The following is an 18,176-nucleotide window of genomic DNA, read 5'->3' on the forward strand; positions in this document are numbered from 1 at the left end:
AATGTGTTTTAAACTTGTTTTATGTCAATTATATTATCACAACTTTGGAAGAAACTTTATTGGGACAAACTTTAATATTTTTTTCTGGAAAGTTTTTTTTTAAACAAACACAAATGCAAAGTCACTGTAAAGTTCAAGAAGTAAACGATACCTTCTTTTAGTTATGACTGAAACGAAAGTACATCACCAACAATACCACACTTGCTTTGGCAATTTTTAGAAACCCCATTAAACCCCATTTAAAAGTAATGTTTAAAGTCTATACTTAAATAACCATTTCAAAGAAAAAGCTAGCATCCTGATTTCTGCAAAACATCCTCATTAAGACAATGTAACCATACAAAGAGATTTACTGTGTTTGAATAATATGGTCACAAGTGGTCCCCCTTACCTACCTCCACCCCTAAATGAGAAGAAATTTAGTATACTCATGGGGATATGAGGCCTGCCAAATACTTTTGGAAAAAATTCTGCTAAATTGTTTCTAGAAACTGCTAGTACTCTTAAGAGGGTCAACACATTCTACTATATCCAAACACAGTTTTTTTTCTAATTGCTTGGTGCAAATGAACTTGTAAGATTAAAAGTATAAGATTTATTCCATGATCAGTGATGGAATCCTAATCCATCTTAAGCTGCATGCATGACAACTGGCATTTCCTAACATGTATTACGAGACAGAGAATTTTTTAAAACTTTTGCCTGAGGGCACATTCCCTTCCAAAAGCATAAGATTTTCTTCTTTTGCTTTCTCAAGTTATCATGCTAAACTTCATTCTTGATGGTTCATCTATTAAGGAAGCAAGATAGAAGGGAGAATCCATGATAGATTTATAAATTTGGGGCAAAATGTAACACAAAGCATTCCAATATGCAATTTCAAATCAAAACCTCAACTTGGGCAAGGGACATTAAATCAACCAACAACATTCTTTAGAAATGCCTGACATTCAATTGGATAGAATTATATATTGAAATAGATTGTAGGCATATTGCAAATGTTTTTCCTCTAGCATCTGGTAGTATCAAAGCCCAGGAGGGAAAAAAAAAGGGTGACTGTGCCAGAATTAAAAAGTTGCCTCTTTGGATAAATATGTGGAAAGGATATGAATTAAGTTATCAAAAGGCTAGAAGAATTTGCTGAAAGTCAGAGGGGGAGGCGGTTTCTAAAAGCAATAAGCTATTTGGAATTTGGCAGCATGCAACTGAGTGCTTTGTATAGCTAGTATTATTAGCCAAATAAGGGTAAAATGACATTTCAAAGGAGGAAAATGAATGAATGAATACACGCATAGAAAGCAACAAGGCAATATCCTAATTTGTAAATGTAAGTAGTACTCATAGTGTCTAGATGTAATGTGGGATGAGCCCCAAGGGATATCAGGCACCTTCTCAATAAAGCCTTTTTAGATTTGAAAGAAAGTAGATGCTGGGTGCAGCGTACACACCTGTAATCTCAACGTTTTGGGAGGCCGAGACAGGAGGATTGCTTGAGGCCAGGAGTTTGAGACCAGGCTGGGCAACATAGTAAGATTTTGCCTTTAAAAAATAAAAATTAGCTGGGTGTGGTGGCATGTGCCTGTAGTCCTAGCTACTTGGGAGGCTAAGGTGGGAGGATTGTTTGAGCCCAGGAGTTTATGGCTGCAGTGAGCTGAGATTGCTCCACTGTACTCCAGCCTAGGTGACAGAGTGACACCCTGTCTCTTAAAAAAAAAAAAAGTAGTGACTTGTGATTTCTGCGACCTGGATACTGATTAAAGTAAGCTAACTGCTAAACAAACACTCCAGAACCTCAATGTTTATGGAAAGCTCAAGTGGGTGTTCCTGGGCAGTAGACCCTAGTCAGTCAGGGACCCAGACTCCTTCCATCTTGTGACTCTGCTCTCCTCTAGACTAGCATTATGTTCCTCTCCTTTTAGCCAATGGAAGAGAAAATAAAATAGGAGGATATTATGAATGAAGAGTGACAGCTAAGCGCTGCGGCTCATGTCTGTAATCCCAGCACTTTGGGCGGCCGAGGCGGGCAGATCACCTGAGGTCAGGAGCTCAAGACCAGCCTGACCAACATGGAGAAACCCCGTCTCTACTAAAAATACAAAACTAGTGGGGCGTGGCAGTGCACCTGTAATCCCAGTTACTCTGGAGGCAGAGGCAGGAGAATCGCTTGAATCCAGGAGTTGGAGGTTGCAGTGAGCCGAGATCGCGCCATTGCACTCCAGCCTGGGCAACAACAAGAGCAAAACTCCGTCAAATAAATAAATAAATAAATAAATAAATAAATAAATAAACAAGCCCTCATATTCCATTGACCAGAACCCAGTGACACGACCACACCTAACTCCATAAGAGGCTGAGTAGTGTAACTGTGAGCTGAGAATTCTGAGGAAGCAGGTGTGAGTAATTAGTTTCTACTGCAAGTGGTACCATGGCATTGTACTCACTTGCTGAGGAATCTCTGTTCTATCCCCCTACGGTAAATTGTAAGTTCCTAGAACAGGATGGAGTTAGGTCTTATGTATCTTGGTATCTTTAACACTAACACTGGCATGGAGTTGTTGCTCCATTTGTAGTCAGTAGATGTGGATGCCTGGCTCACAAAGCCCAGCATGGTGACCTGGCGATGTTAAGACTGGTGTTCTGTGTTTTAATATTGCCAAGAAATACTTGCATTTTTCTCCCCTCCTCAAGATGGCCTCCCTGTGAAGACACTTCCAGAGGACACAGGGACCACATGCTAACAGTGGGCAAGGGACCCATCCTTTGTTAACTCTCATTGTGTCTTCAAGCTAGGAGAAGCCTTCAGAGGAAGGCGTCCTCACACTCTTCACCTCTAGAAGGATCGCCTAGACGGGGAGTCTGCATTCCTAGAAGACAAAGAACAGGGCGGAGGGTTTCTAGTGAAGCCCAACCTCAAGAATAAAAAGAGAGCCAAACTCGAACCAGACGTCCTTATCAGCCAAGAAAGAAGTCAGAAGTTACAGGCGAGTGAGCAGGACTATAGAACTTTAGAGAAATCCAAAATCTTATTCTGTCTCCATTTTGTTTCACTTAAAACAGAAACAGCCCCCGTGTGAATATTCAGGGACAACAGAGGAGGAAGGGGTTTCTTCAGGGCTGCACTCCAGTTTGCAATCAGGCTGGGGGAAGATGAATCCTAAGGAAGAGATGGCGGCAACAGTCCCTTATTCTTTTTTTTTTATACAAAAGTACAAACCAAACCAAAACCAAAACCATACAACACAAAACAAAACCCCCAAAACAAAATTACAAAACAAAAACGTGCAAAATTACAAAACAAAAAACAAAACATTTTAAGCTTTATTTTTAAAAACACAATTACCATCAAAGAAAAATGGATACGTTGGACCTCATCAAATTACAACTTATGCTCTGTGAAAGACTCGATAAGGGGGAAAATGACAAGCTACAACAGGGAGGAAATATTCGCAGACCACATATCTGACAGAGGACCAGTATCTGGAATACAAAAAGAACTCTCAAAACTCAACAGTGGAAACAAAATATCCATTTAGAGAATGGGCAAAGGACACAAACAGGCATTTCACCGGATTTACGGATGGCAAACATGAAAAGATGCTCAATATCACTAGCTATTAAGACCATGTTATATATACCTGTTAAAACAGCTGACATAAAAAATTGTGACACCACCATATGCTAGAGAAGATTCGGGGGAACTGGATCCTCAGCCACTTCTGATGGGACTGTAAACTGGCTCAGCCACTCTGGAAAAATAGTGTGGCAGTTTCATAAAAAACGAAACATACACTTAGCAAACAACCTAGCTATCATACTCCTGGGCATTTATTCCAAAGAAATGAAAATTTATATCCATACAAAAATCTGTACACAAAACTAGAAACAAGCAAAATATCCCTACACATGGGTTACAAATTGTGGTGCATCCATACCATAGAATACTACTCAGCCATCAAAAGGAACAAACTATTGATATAACTTGGATGGACCGCAGGGACATGAAGCTGAGTGAACAAAAGTCCATCTCAAGGAGTCACACTATTATGATTCCATTTATGTAACATTTTAATAATGATAAAAGCATAGAGATGGAGAACAGATTCATGGTTGCCAGGGTTGGGGATGGTGGGGAAGTAGGGGTGAAGGGAGAATAGACAGCATGAGGGAGAGCCTCATGGTGACAGAAGAGTTTTGTATCTCCATCGCTGCAGTGGTTGCACGAGTCTTACACACGTGATAAAATGGAACAGAACTGCAACACATGTGTTCTACTAATATAGATCTCTGGGTTTGTGTACTGTCCTACAGGTCAGTGAGATGTAACCACCGGAAGAGACTGTCTGCAGAGTACGTGGGATTTCTCTGTACTATTAGTACGTGGGACCTCTCTGTACTATTTCTACTACATTCTGTGAATGTCTAATTATATCTAAATGCAAGGTAAGACAAGAACAAAATTAGAACTGTGCTTTTGGAAAAACAGTATTTTACATTTTTAATTTAATTTAATTTAATGTTTTTTTTAGACAGGGTATCACTGTGTTGCCCAGGCTGGTCTCAAACTCCTTGCCTCAAGTGATCCCCCTGTCTTGGCCTCCCAAAGTGCTGAGATTACAGGCGCGAGCCATTGTGCCTATTTTTAATTTTAAAATTAATAATCTCATTGTAAAATGTTTAAGAATATCTAAATGTTAAAGGAAAGTCCCCCATATTGTCTCACCCTTCAATCAATTGCAATCTCATGTGACAGAATAACTACTATGAACAGTCAGGTGTGGTGTGCATCTTATTTGTTACATTCTTTTTTTTTTTTTTTTTTTTTTTTTGAGACAGAGTCTCACTCTGTCACCCAGGCTGGAGCGCAGCGGCAAGATCTCGGCTCACTGCAACCTCCGCCTCCCGGGTTCAAGCAATTCTTCTGCCTCAGCTTCCCAAGTAACTGAGACTACATACAGGCGTGCACCACCATGTTCGGCTAATTTTTGTATTTTTAGTAGAGACAGGGTTTCACCATACTGGCCAGGCTGGTCTCGAACTCCTGACCTCGTGATCAGCCTGCCTTGGCCTCCCAAAGTGCTGGGATTACAGGCGTGAGCCACCGCAACCGGCCTGTTATATTCTTATATACACATATATGGACTTCTGGTTTTTTCCTCAAATGGAATCACTATGCTAATTCTTCTGCAACCTTTTTTTTTCCACATAATAATACTACATCTTGGACATGTTTTCAAGATACCATAAACAGCTCTATCTCATTCTTTTTAATAGCTGCATGGCATTGCATTGTATGGCTATACCATAATTGATTTAATCAGTCCCATAATAATAAACATTTAGATTGTGTCCAGTTCTTACCAAAAATGCTGCAGTGGATATTCCTCTACAAACATTTTGTGCAAATACTACATCTATAAGACAAATATAGGATTTTGATAGATAATGTCAAATTGCTTTCTTAAAAATTTGTAACAAGTTGTGGGTAAAAGCAGCTTTAAAGAGAACAGGAGGGCAGCTGCATCCCCAGGGCCTGGAAGGGAAGGGACCCGAAGGAGCCTTGCTGACCACGAGGTGGACCCCCTGGAAGAACCAGGGCGCCTCCCACCTGCACTGGTGGGGAGGCCAGGCTGATTGGAAAGTTAGCAGTAGTTTTCCTTCTTCTCCTGCCTCTGGGTGGCTAGGGGACACTTCATCTTTATCAGGAAATGAAGTGAGATGATCTAACAGGAGAGGATCTACCTTATCCGCCTCTGGAAAGCGACAGCAGGGCTGGTCTTCCCTGTCAAGCCACACCGGGACATTCCCATGAGCGTGCACACTGGCTAGGGCATCCATCGATGGGATTTTTAGCCAACATCTTCCAATTTCACTTCCTCGTTTCCACCACTGACCCATTCCCAAAACAAGACTTTACACTGGACTAACCCGGGTGCACAGTGACTGGACCCTCCCAAGGAGGACCCCAGGCAAAATCCTAAAATAGGCCTGCCTAAACTGCTTCCTCTCCCTCCCAGCTGCAGGCACCCATGAGTGTTAAACTACAGAAAGCAAATGTTGGCATAAGCATATTGGCTTAAAGGAATTCATGGGTCAGGGATCATTTTGGGAAAGAAGGATATAGGATTTTGACGTTTGCTAAAAGGAGACACAAGTCTTTTTTTTTTTTTTTTTTTTTTTTTTGGAGACAGAGTCTCGCTCTGTCCCAGGCTAAAGTGCAGTGGTGCGATCTTGGCTCACTGCAACCTCCGCCTCCCAGGTGCAAGCAATTCTCTGCCTCAGCCTTCCGAGTAGCTGGGACTACAGGCGCACGCCGCCACACCCAGCTAATTTTTTTGTATTTTAGTAGAGACGGGGTTCCACCGTGTTGCCCAGGCTGTTCTAGAACTCCTGGGCTCAGGCAATCAATCAGCCTGCCTCGGCCTCCCAAAGTGCTAGGATTACAGGCGTCAGCCACCGCGCCCGGCTAGGAGGCACAAGTCTTAAAAGGGTTGAGAGACACTGACCTGGTCCTGAGCTCACAGTTGCTCAGAAACTGGGGTCTCAGTGAGGTCATGCGACTCATCCATGTCACAGGGCTGGGAGATGACCCACCTGGCCTTGAACCCGGGTTATCTGTTTCCCAAATCAGAGTTGGTGGACACAGCAAGGACAATCCAGCTGGAGGGATGGTTCGGGGTATGTGCTCACCCAGCCCTTTTGGGACGCCGCGTGCCTGCACTGTGGGAACACAGGTGGACAGCCGGTCCTGCCTTGGGCGCTGGGGGCCAGTGTGGAGCGCGGGAATATTCTCACCGCCACGTGCGCGCGGACAGCGGGTGCTGTGAGGAGGGGCCTGCAGCCTGGCCAGGGCTGGGAAGACTTCCTGGACTAGGGGCAGCCCGGGTTTTCCTCAAGGATGAGCTGGAGTCGGCCCCCAGCGCAGGAGCAAGGTGTGGGGACAGGGCCGGGCCGGGTAAGAGGCGTGGGCCAGCAACAGCTGCCTTCGGGCAGGGGCCAGGCGAGTTAGGCCGCAAGCATCTGCTGGGGCCGCCGCAGCACCATCCCACACACCGCCACTGCATCAACAGCAGCCTGTGCTCTCCGGGATCTGGAGGCCGGAAGTCCAAGAGCAAGCATCAGGATGGGTCCCTCCTTGGCCTGCAGGTGGCAGCCTTCTGGCTGCGTCCTCCCAGGGCCTTCCTTCCGGGCAGCACACCTGGCTGCTCTGTGTCCTGATCCCCTCTTCTGAGGAAGCCAGTCAGATTGGATTCGGGCCCATTCTTATGATCTCATCGCCACTTTACCTCTTTCAAAGATTTTATCTCCAAATACAGCCACATTCTGAGGTACTGGGGGTTAGGGCTTCAACGGATGAATTACAGAGGTGGGGGCACAATCCAGCCCATAACAAGACTTTTGTGTCATTTCGAGGGGCACAGACTCTCCCAGGCACCAACTGGAACCAGGGCAGCAGCGAGCTCAGATTTGTTTTTGAAAGGCTTGTCTGCCCTGTGGCTGGGTGGGCAGCGGGACCACGGGCAAGAGGCCTGCAGGACAGACTAAGCTCCCTCTTGACTAAGCTCCTACACCAGCCTACCCGCTCCTTGTTACAACCACTTTTGCTGGTTGGCTCTCTGGACTCCTGAGGCCCAGGAGGGCTTAGGGTGGGGGCGAGTCGGGGCGAGGTCTTTCCCAGGGAGCCCCCTCACTACTCCTGCCTCTGGCAGGAGGAGCTCTAGAGGGTCCCTATCTGGACCCAGCCCGTTGGGCACCTTCTGCAGACTCAGAAGGGAGCAGCAGCTTCCCTACAGGGCTACATGGAGGGCCAGATACCTTCCAAGATGCAGTCCTGGACAAGGGCGGCAGGATATACCCGGCTAGCAGAGGCAAGGGATCAGTGGAAAACCAAATGGCCTTCAAACCAACCCAGGGTGGGTAACTTTGGGTGCATGGATTTGGGGCCTCTATGAATTTAGACATTTAAAAATACATATTAATAAGTAACAGAAACTTACTTCTTTAGGCACAATATTGGAAATATTGGAAGTATATTAGAAGTAAAGTTATTAAACCAACTGGAGGTCTTTTTAGCCAATGTCTTAAACACATTTATGACTATAGCAAAAACTTATTTTCAAAATATTGTGATAGTTGTATGTCGACATAACTTAGGGAAATTGCATGCATTTTTATCTTACGTAGTTTAAAAATATTCTTCTGTGAAGAGGTCCTTAGGTTTCACTCGATTGCCAAAGAGTCCATGGCTCAGAAAAGGTTAAGAATCCCCGTTTAACCAAAGCCGTGGATGAGATGAGGTGGAGTCCAAGGAGAGGAAACTAAAGACTCATTTTATCCTCTAGTAATAAGATATTTGGGGGCTAGGACTTCAGAGAAGTTCAACTGCTCTGGAGCAACTGGAAAGTTCAGGGCTTCAAAATATAATACAGGTAAAGAAAAGCAAAGTATTGGTATTCTTCTGATGACAAATATTCTTTGATTTTCATCATCCTTCTGAACACAAGTCACAAGTCTGAAAACCTGTATAATGCTGATCATCTCAACTACCCGCTGCCTTCAGTCTTGGGTGTGTTTATTTGAAACCTAACAATGCGTGCAAAATCAGGAGAAAGCTAGGGAATGAGGGATTTTGCTAAAGTCACACAAGTGCGTGTGCTGTTTTTGCTCCAAGCTGATTAGATGCTTCTATTGTTATGTATCAAGACATCTCAGGGTGTGGTTGCCCTAAAGGAGACAGTGAGGCAAGAAGGTGACGGCATTTGTAGTTACCAGCCACCCTCCTGCTCTTTTAGGATGTTTGTGTATACACACCCTAATGCCAGCACCTGAGGATGTGGAGACCAGGCCCAGGAGGAATCCGTCCTCACAAACACCGAAGGACCCAGTTATCCGTGTGCTGATCCCACACGCTGCTGGCAAAGCCTGTAGTTGGCAGGCATCATGCCACATTTCTCTCCCAAAGCAACCCTATAAACGTAATCCTTGAACAGGGCCTTCTCATTTCCAGCAGCTCTTTCATAATTTTGTGCTTTCTACTTTTTGAGATGTTGTCTCGGCTCATCCCACTTGAACCTACAGCCGTCAGCTTCTTTAATAGGGGTGTCTATAAAGAACTGCCCTAAAATATGCTTTTCCAGTGCACTTAATGTCTTTCCAATTAGATCCAGATGTGAAAAGCTGAAGGAACAGTTCTCAGGACTGGACAAGATGACATAAATCTTGCAGCTGACAGAGATCCCACTGAGCTCAGTTGGGGAAACTCACAGAGAACTTGTTTGGGGCCAGAAAAGCGGCTGGGTATAAAGACAGATGTGTACACTCAGATTCAAAAAAATATGTTAAGAGAGAGAAAGCGTTTCTCTAACACAGTGCCTACAAATACGGCTGAGGCATGAAGCAGGCTGGGCTACCCCCCCATTCCCCCCCACCCCCCTATCCTCGCCCCGCAACTAGATCAAAGGAGGTGATTGAAAAGGCTTTAGAGAGAGCAGACCAACTCAGCGATGCTTCCTGGTCTCCTTAATTGCTCTTCTCAGGGCGAGGAAGGTGGGCACTCCTGACAGACCTTGCTGGAGGAGAACAAGGGCTGTTTGTGCAGCTGAGGGCTTGGCTTTTATTTTTTTAATGATCAGGTTTTGTACACTTTCCAGAATGTTCCTTTTAAAAATAGTATATTCTTCCTTCTCTTCTGCAGATGCTAGGAAGTGCAGGTTCAACCCAAACCGTGTCTATTTCAAAGGGACACAATAACCCAAAGCTGGAGTTAAAGGAGTTTGGTGGCATGCCGCCCAAGGACTGAAGGCTTTGGTTTTCTTTTACCCTCCCAAGTAATTTTGTTTTTGAAGGTTGGAAAACAAATTCCACAGAAGGATCAGCTTCTGCAGGATGTAGCATGGAGCAAGGCAGAGCAAGGAGCTGAGTGCAGGGCTGAGCCAGGGCCAGGGCAGACACAGTCCCTCAGACAGGTGCCACCCTGGACAGACAGCTCCCGATGCATCCAGGGGCTCGCTTTCTAGTGTTTCAGATTCCCAGGGGAGGAACTGAGGGTTTTCTTTTTTCTCTCAAGAGGCTCCCTGTAATTATCCACTGCCTCTTCTCTTACCCCTCTCTCTCCCTATCATGACACCCGGCTCTGTGACAGAGGACAGAGGGGCTCTGCTGCACACTTGCTCTGAGGAGGCTCACAGGGGCCATTTGCAGCACCTGGTCAGGGCCACTCTCGCAAACCTCGCCTGGGCCCAGCCCACCCAGTGCTGGAGGGGCCCCATCCCCCTTGGCTGAGACCTTTTGCTTTTCCTGCCATGCATCCCACGGAAAGCCGGATGATAGTGCATTTCATTGACAATTTTATGACCCTGGCCATTTCCCCCTGTAACAATATCTTTAAAATGGCTCCTTGTCTTAAGGTGGGTGAGAGCAGGGCTGTGCTCTTCGCCCTCTCCTTCCTGTCACTAAACGTCTGTGCCTTAAGCAGTAACACTGAAGTAGTAGAACGTGAGTTCTGGATCACAGAATTGCACACGTAACTTTGACCATTTTTAGTTTCCAACCTGAGATAAAAGCCAAAACATATTTTTTTAAACTAATGTTTTACATCTTTTAGTTGGGCATTGCTTTTCTGAGCGAATTTTAAGTATTGTAAAGATGTCTTCAAAGACAGACAACCTCGACTCTAAAGAAATTAATGCAAATGACAGTGTATCTCAGTGACATGCTAATTTATAGCACCGTAAAGGTACAGTTCAAAGCTCCAGCGAGCCAGAAGGAAGTCAGTGGATTGATGGTTTGCAGTAAGAAAGGTTTAGAAACAATAAAATGTAACTAGGGTTTTAGTTTGGAAATGAACTAGGGGTCCATTTGTTCCACGTTACTGAGTTTTTAATTTAGATCTGCTGTTAAAACCTAATGCATTTTGTATTTGTGGCTAGTAAATGACTCTGACTCGGTGTCTTCAAGGAGACATGGAAAGAGAGCAGGAATAATTCTCAAAGATAAGACTCGCAGCTTCAGGTTTCTTAACAAAAAATATAATCTCTAGATTTCACCTCTAAAATGTGATTACAAAGCAGAAAAGTAAAAAGAAACAAAGAAACAAGCAAAAGAAACACCTGTGATTTTTAAAAAAGAGGTTGGCAATTATTGTTAAAGGGAAAACGCATTTCTGTAGAAGCAAAATTCACTTGTAGTAGCATATAAAATATTATGCTGTATATTCATGAACTGGCAATTATTAATCCCAAACACGTGAATTTGAGTAAGAATGTAAAAGCTATCATTTGATGTTACAAACAACGACTACATAAGCGTATCTTCCCATTTCTTTGCTCAGTATTCCCATCATTTACACTCTATACGGACACCGAATGTGCAAATATACTCGGCAAACATTGATTTGGGGAACTTAGCAACTTTAGATTCTAGGAGCTGTCTGGGAAAAATCAAGGGGCACCTTGTTACCTACCCAAACCAAACTGGTGAAAATTGGCACAAGTGCTTAGGTGCTTTGAAGCCTGAGTAGCTAAACCAGTTTGAAAATAGATATCTCTTTTTAGAACTGAGAAGGAGAAAAAAAAATTTTTAAGAGGCAATTACTTTCTTAGGATAGGTAGATTTTTGTTTGCATTTTTATACCAACAAGAAATTAATCTCTGGTAACACAAATAACATCTTTTTTAAGAAAAAGATACAAAGCTACTGATCAGGCATGTATCTGTTTTAAGAAAGCAAATTCCTGGGTGTGGGTCAGCGTTGCCCTCTCTCTGGGAGGATGCCAGTTCTCTGAAGTGACGACTTGCTCCAGCAGCCACTCCACTCCAGAGGGCTGAGCTTCAAGCTGTCACTCAGATGCATGTCTCTGTAGCCGGGAAACAAATGTGCACTTTTACTAAATGTGTGTTCCTTTTACTCAAGATCACCTAATTCTAAATACATTTTTCACAAAGAAAACCCTCAGACTATTAGACTATTTAAAAATTAGTTATCTTTAATGAATATAGAGGTTAATAAAATTATTTCTCAATAGAGCAAGCTGTAAAAAAGGAATTCCGTTCCCCAATCTAGCAGTCACGAATTCTGCACTTTAGGTTGTTAGTTTTTAAAATGCCACACATACATAAAACTGTGTTTTGCTACACATGCCAAAATATTAAACAGTAACTGTGATATGACACCAACTGGACAAATTTAAAATTTGTGGAACCCTGAAGAATTATATTTCTTCTTGGATTATCTGATTGCTGATTTCATTTGCAGCTATAACCTAATTTTTACAATGTTAAGTGGGCCTACCTTCAACTCACATAGTTACTTTTGCTTCTTGATAATATTACCATAAAACTGAATTTGAGAGACTTCTTTTTGTGATCTGTGTATCTGTATGGAGGGATGTTTTCTCAGTCCCTGAATCAGAGGTGGCAACAGACAAGGGCAGGGAAGATTAGGAATCGATGGCATGGGGTCCTAGGTCACTCTGTCCCAACAGGACATGCCAATCATTTATCCATCCACTCTGTTCTTCAACACAGAAATAGCAATAACAGACCATGATGACATCTTCCATTTGAATGGCATTTTACATTTTCTTATTTTTAAAGAGAGAAGAATAAGAGTATTAGGCAAGGGAAAGACTAATGAGGGCATTCTTTCAAGCGGCGATTAATATGTATGGTCTGTAGACGTATATTAACACACACAGATCATGGCTTTAAATGACTTTATAGTAAAGCCACAGTGGGACTGTGCCCCTCCACAGGACAATGGTTGCCCAGTGAGAGCTGCAGCCTATGCAGATCTGGGAAGTGATGGCTGCGGAGCCGTCGAGTGGTCCTCCCACCACTAGGAGAGAGGTGGTTTAGGCAGGACCTTGGAGTCCAAGCCCAGCTCATGCTTAGAGATAGGATTCAGCTTCAACTGGAGACGGAAACATTTAGCCAGTTCATCCTACTCAGTGTTTGCGGCATGACTCTAGAATTCTACCATGTGCAAGCTTACCAAAAACATGCCTTGGTGCAGGCAGAAGGGCCATCTGGATCCCGTCTCCTCATACAAAGGTGCAGGTCACAAAGCCTACTGCCTGCTCTGCTTGCGCTGGCTCTGAGACTCACAGCTATCTAATGGTAGGGAAGTTTACACTTGCAAAGTCTCAGGAAGGAGAGGTTGTGAGGTTGATTTGGGGAACTTAGCAACTTGGTCTCTGGTCAAACTACTACTCTTTCAGGGGCTGTGTGGCCAGGGCGGAGGGTTTGGGAGCCAGGAGTACAGGTTGGGAGTCAAAGGCCATCGTGTTTAGAAGGCTCACTGTTGCTGCAGCAGACACTGACATCAGACCTCCCTTGACCTAGAGAGAAAGTGGGACCTGTCCCCATTGGGCTCTGGGGCAGCCTCAGCTCAGGGCAGGCCAGAGCAGCCCAAACCAGGAGTGTAAGGTATGTTCACAACCCCCAGAGACAGGCCGAGGGGTGCTCTGTGCCTCTGCTAAGGTTATTCCCTGTCCTTTAAAGGCCCTACCCTCTTATCTTCAGCTGAAAAACCACCGTCATTTCCTCCCCTAAAGTGCTCCCCAAATTTTGTGTCTGTCCTTTGCACTTCTAGAATGCTTTGCCCATATATCTGTTATAGTTTTTTTTATTGTTGTTGTTGTTGTTTTTTTTTTTAATCAGACCGATATGTGAAACTACAACGTGTCTCTGTATACCACCTGGCCATGACCAAGGGGCGTGATGTACATATCTCTCTAGCCCCAACACAGAACCTAAAACATAGTAGATGTTCAATACATATTAGATGGATGGATGGATGGGCAGATGGATGGACGGATGGACGGATGGATGGATGAGAAGCTGAGGCTTAGTGTCTGAGTGTGTCATCCAAATCAAAGTTCACTGGCTGTTTTTAGAGTTTAAGAAGATGGGTTAAATGTCTAGGCCCATGTCAGAAAGGATCCATGTACTGGCACAAATGAATGACGATGGGACATGCTCTCCAGTGGGCAGACTCAGGCTCAGCAGCGAGACAAATACCCTTAAAATCTTCAGATCTGTGAATAGCATGTGTTTCTATCTTGTTGTGGAGCATTGTTCAGTTAAAAACCAAAAGCCAAACAGGGCATAAATAAATGTGCCACATGAGATTAGGCACAAAAGGGCAATCTAAAATATACAGTGTGGTCTATTTAAAACAGGTCCCAGTTCATGATATAGAAGACTTTAAATAGGGCCGCTTTAAAATAGGTGAGCCTAAATTAATCCAGTGTAAGAAATGGAACCTCTCATCTTGCATTACATGGAGAAAGAATAACTGAAATCTGCCCAGAGTTATCAATCATTCATTCAGTCAGGTATCTTTTGAACACCTCCTAAGTGTACAATATAGTCCTTGCTTCAAGGAAGAAGTAAATAAATTGGAAATGTGGACATGAAAGAGGAAGAGTTTACTAAGTGGGAGGCAGAGGGAGCAGGTGCTCCTCATGGCAGGAAGGGAGGGGGCAGAACAGTCCCACTGTGGAGGCAGGAATGGGCATAAGGCCCATATTCGGAGGTCTTGGGGAGTTTCTCTTGCATTCTGTCTTACCAGATAATTATTCTCTTCCTACCGTTCCTATGTGGGTTACTGGGGCTGATAACATTCTCTATGTTTAGAGCCACTGATATTTTCTCTATAACGACATATTTTTCAAGTATGGAAAAATGTATATGCAAACACATTTGGGCATCTATTTAAAAATGGAAACAGTACAGGGGCTGCTAGATTCAAATTCCAGGAGTTGTACAGAACATTTTATTGAGTAGTGAACACACACAGTGTACCGAGTAACAACATTTACCAAATGAAACCAAGGTCTCTTAATGTTCCCAAATCTTTGATTCTCTGATACAATAAATATATTGCTACTCAAACATTCTTTTAGCCCTGACATCTTTAACTTGCACTGGTAATTGTTTGAAGTTGAGTTTTCCTCAGGACATATTATATCCATGAATTAAGATTTTTTTCATAATCCGCTGGCCTTTTCTAGCTCATCAAGGGCACTGAAAGGGATAGAAACGATGACTGTGCAGTCAGATATCTGTTTTCCAATGGAAAATGGCAAGAATACTAAAGAGATCTACCTCAGCTTAGAAATACACAGAAAGAAATTTCAACAACCAAAAACCACCTCCCTTCAGATGTTACTATCTAAATGACAATCAACAATCCAATAGGCTGTAGGTTGGCATCCAACCCCAGGCCCTTGGAGGCTGCAGCCCTCCCAAGGACCCCATTCGGATAAGGGCCAACATGTCTGCTGCCAGGGGCTGTGTGGCCTCCACGCTCTTACATGCGTACTTGAATCTTCATCTCAAATGGACCACTTAGGCTTAGGCACCCTCTCATATTTCCATTGGTGGTGATGTCATAAGGGAATTTCATTTTATACTTTCCAGCCTAAGAGATTTGGTACAAAAAAGATATGCCGCCAAAATAAAAAGATGGGGGAGGAAAAGAACATCTCCCACATCCCTGTGATGCTAAGGCTTTGCTCAGAATTTATTTAAATCTGGGTTTTAAATACCATTCTTAGTTTTTTCTTTGGTGTAATATTTGTATTTGTCTGACTTTCCTCTCCATTGAAGTATCCCCATTTTAGCTGTTTTTATTCACATAATTTTCATTAGGATAGGCATGATATACCTACCAGGCAGGGAGTGCATGGGCACCAACCGAGCAGAACTAATTGCCACCCTGGGCTGGGGCAGAGCCTGAGATACTCCCTTGTTGCACTGGGTGTGACCCCTTGAGTAGCTGGGTCTTGTGGAGGTGAACGGGGTCTCAAGAGAGGGACCTAGGCATGGGGTTGGTGGAGGGCACTGAGGACTTAAGGCCATAGCTACTTACCAATAGCAGATATTGGCAACACGGAAGTATTTCAATATTTTAACAACCTGTATGGGCATACTAAGGCACACTAACACCAACCTGCTGAATATCGCTCCCATTGAGATCTACCCTTAAATTTCATTCCTAAATTTGACTTTTAAAATTTCCTACCCAGGAACCTCACAGGAAGAACTAATTCATTAAAATTCTCAGCTTTACTTCCATAAAATAAAATTGGCCCTAGGATTGATTTGCAATTTTGGTTTTCACCATTATGGTTTTCCTCATTAGACGATTCAGCTTCATGATAATGGATTTGAATCTCATGGTTTCCACTTTGATCCCTGTTCAGTATTATTCTAAGAAATCCAGGAATCGTACTCTCATTCCTTCTTTCATTTAATGTACAAACACCTTTTTACTTTATCAGTTCTTTGGGCGTAATCCTGTCTATTAAGTTTACAGAAATAAGAAAGAGAAAAAGCCTGAGGTTTCAGTAACAGTTGCCAGACATTCTCTCCCAATACTCGTCAAGCGAGGCTCAAGGAGAAAGCTAAAAAACTGAGAACAACAACAAAAACACCCCCAAAGTAGCCACAGTGTAGAAGCTTCTTTTAAAAAATATTCACTAACTGGAATATTATCTCTAACTGCAAAAAACGTTGGCTTCTTCTTCTTCTTTTTTTTTTAACGTTGGCTTATTCTGAACCCATTCAAAGATATGAGAAAGTTACCTCTTGTTACATGAATCTGATTCTTGTCATGTATATTCTCCAAAGGGGAAACCAACATTTTATCCAGATATATTTGGAACCACAGTGGTGTAAACCAAGCTCTGAATACAGAAAGAACAGGAAGAAGTTGATGCTGGTCAGTGGGTGGCACTGGAGAAGGACAGTAACACTTGACATTAATTATACATTGCCCCATCCGATCCTAGTCAGGGTATTTGCCAAGAAGTTCTTACATTCCTGTGGCCAGGGAACAGGGCCACACTAGAGTTTCGTGGAAAACAACAGTGCATTATAAAACATTTAAATCACTCCAACTCCTTACAATGACTAAATAACCTGACAAAATTATTTCATTGAATGGAAGCCTACTTTCATGAAAGTAATCACATTTTCATCTTAAGGTTTTTTTTCAAAAAGAACTTTCCTATATTCATTTTTCTTTAACAACTAACGGCTGCTGTTTTAGTGTTAACCTGCCAAGGTTTTTATATTACTAAGGTAAACGCAGAGACGTAATTTGAAACAGAATAATAACATTTAAGGGACGCTGTTACTTTGAGAGTGTATAGTCACAGAAGAGAAGCCAAGAAACCAAGCTCCTCTTCTAACATGAAGAATAAATTCCTAGTGAATACAGATAGTATGAACTATTTTGGATAGGCTTTATTATTAGATTTGCACCAAAAAAGCTATACTTTTCCAGTCTATAGAAATAGCCTTTGAGAATACATTTTCCATATAGAAATCAGAAACCCCTAAATACACGCTGAGAGCCATCTTGAACGTCCGAACTTTTTAGAAGGGGAACTTTACATAGTTGGGAAGCGCTCTGGTTTCTGGAGCTGCGCTTTTACCCTTCACCCTGTCAGGAAGCGGGGCCTCCTGTGTGAAGTCGCCTCTCATTGAGATGATCCCCTCCGCGAAGACCTCAACCAGCAGTCCTACCATGCGCAGAGCTCCCACTGAAATCAAAACCCAACCTCAAGCTCACGCAGCTCCGCCTCCACATATCGTCACATCCCACACATGCTGCTGTCATCACACCCACGCTGTTGTCACAACACCCAACGGGCTGTTACTAAGGGCCCTGGCATGCTGCTGAATATATGCATTCAACAGGAATTTTCAAAACATATTTCAGGAATACTTGTCCTTGGTTCCGCATCTTCATCTGCTCAATGCAGCCACTGTCTCTGGAAGGAGCAACTCCTATCGGGCACGGCTCCTTTGACTCTTGGGGCCTCCTGCGTCCCCAGCCCCAGCCGTGAATACACAATGGAGATCAGAGGAATGCTGCAGGAGGAATCTAGGGCAGTGCTTAATTGGATCATTCCCCTTCTATTAGACCATTCATATAGGTCAGCAGATCTCACTTCATCCTCTCCCTCTACTCAGCAGTCAGCGGCTGCCAACCCAAGCTCAGACGCAATTCAAGTTATGTATCTGTATCTTCTTATGATTCCCAGGGTCTCAGCCTGAGGTACCTGACAAGTTATGTGTCTGGCAAAACATTCCTTCTAGCCTACAGAGTAGCTGTGGTCTCTATATTTAATGCTACAGAGTAGCTGTGGTCTCTATATTTAATCAAAC

At 43.4% G+C, this 18,176-nt stretch overlaps 1 protein-coding gene across 5 annotated transcripts in view; it reads right to left on the minus strand.

Annotated features, from left to right (window-relative positions):
- Positions 1-18,176, minus strand: part of STAU2 (staufen double-stranded RNA binding protein 2) — a 334,517-nt gene that overhangs the window by 21,592 nt on the left and 294,749 nt on the right. The window lies entirely within an intron of this gene.

This window comes from Theropithecus gelada, chromosome 8, assembly GCF_003255815.1.
Source record: "Theropithecus gelada isolate Dixy chromosome 8, Tgel_1.0, whole genome shotgun sequence".
NCBI lineage: Eukaryota > Metazoa > Chordata > Mammalia > Primates > Cercopithecidae > Theropithecus > Theropithecus gelada.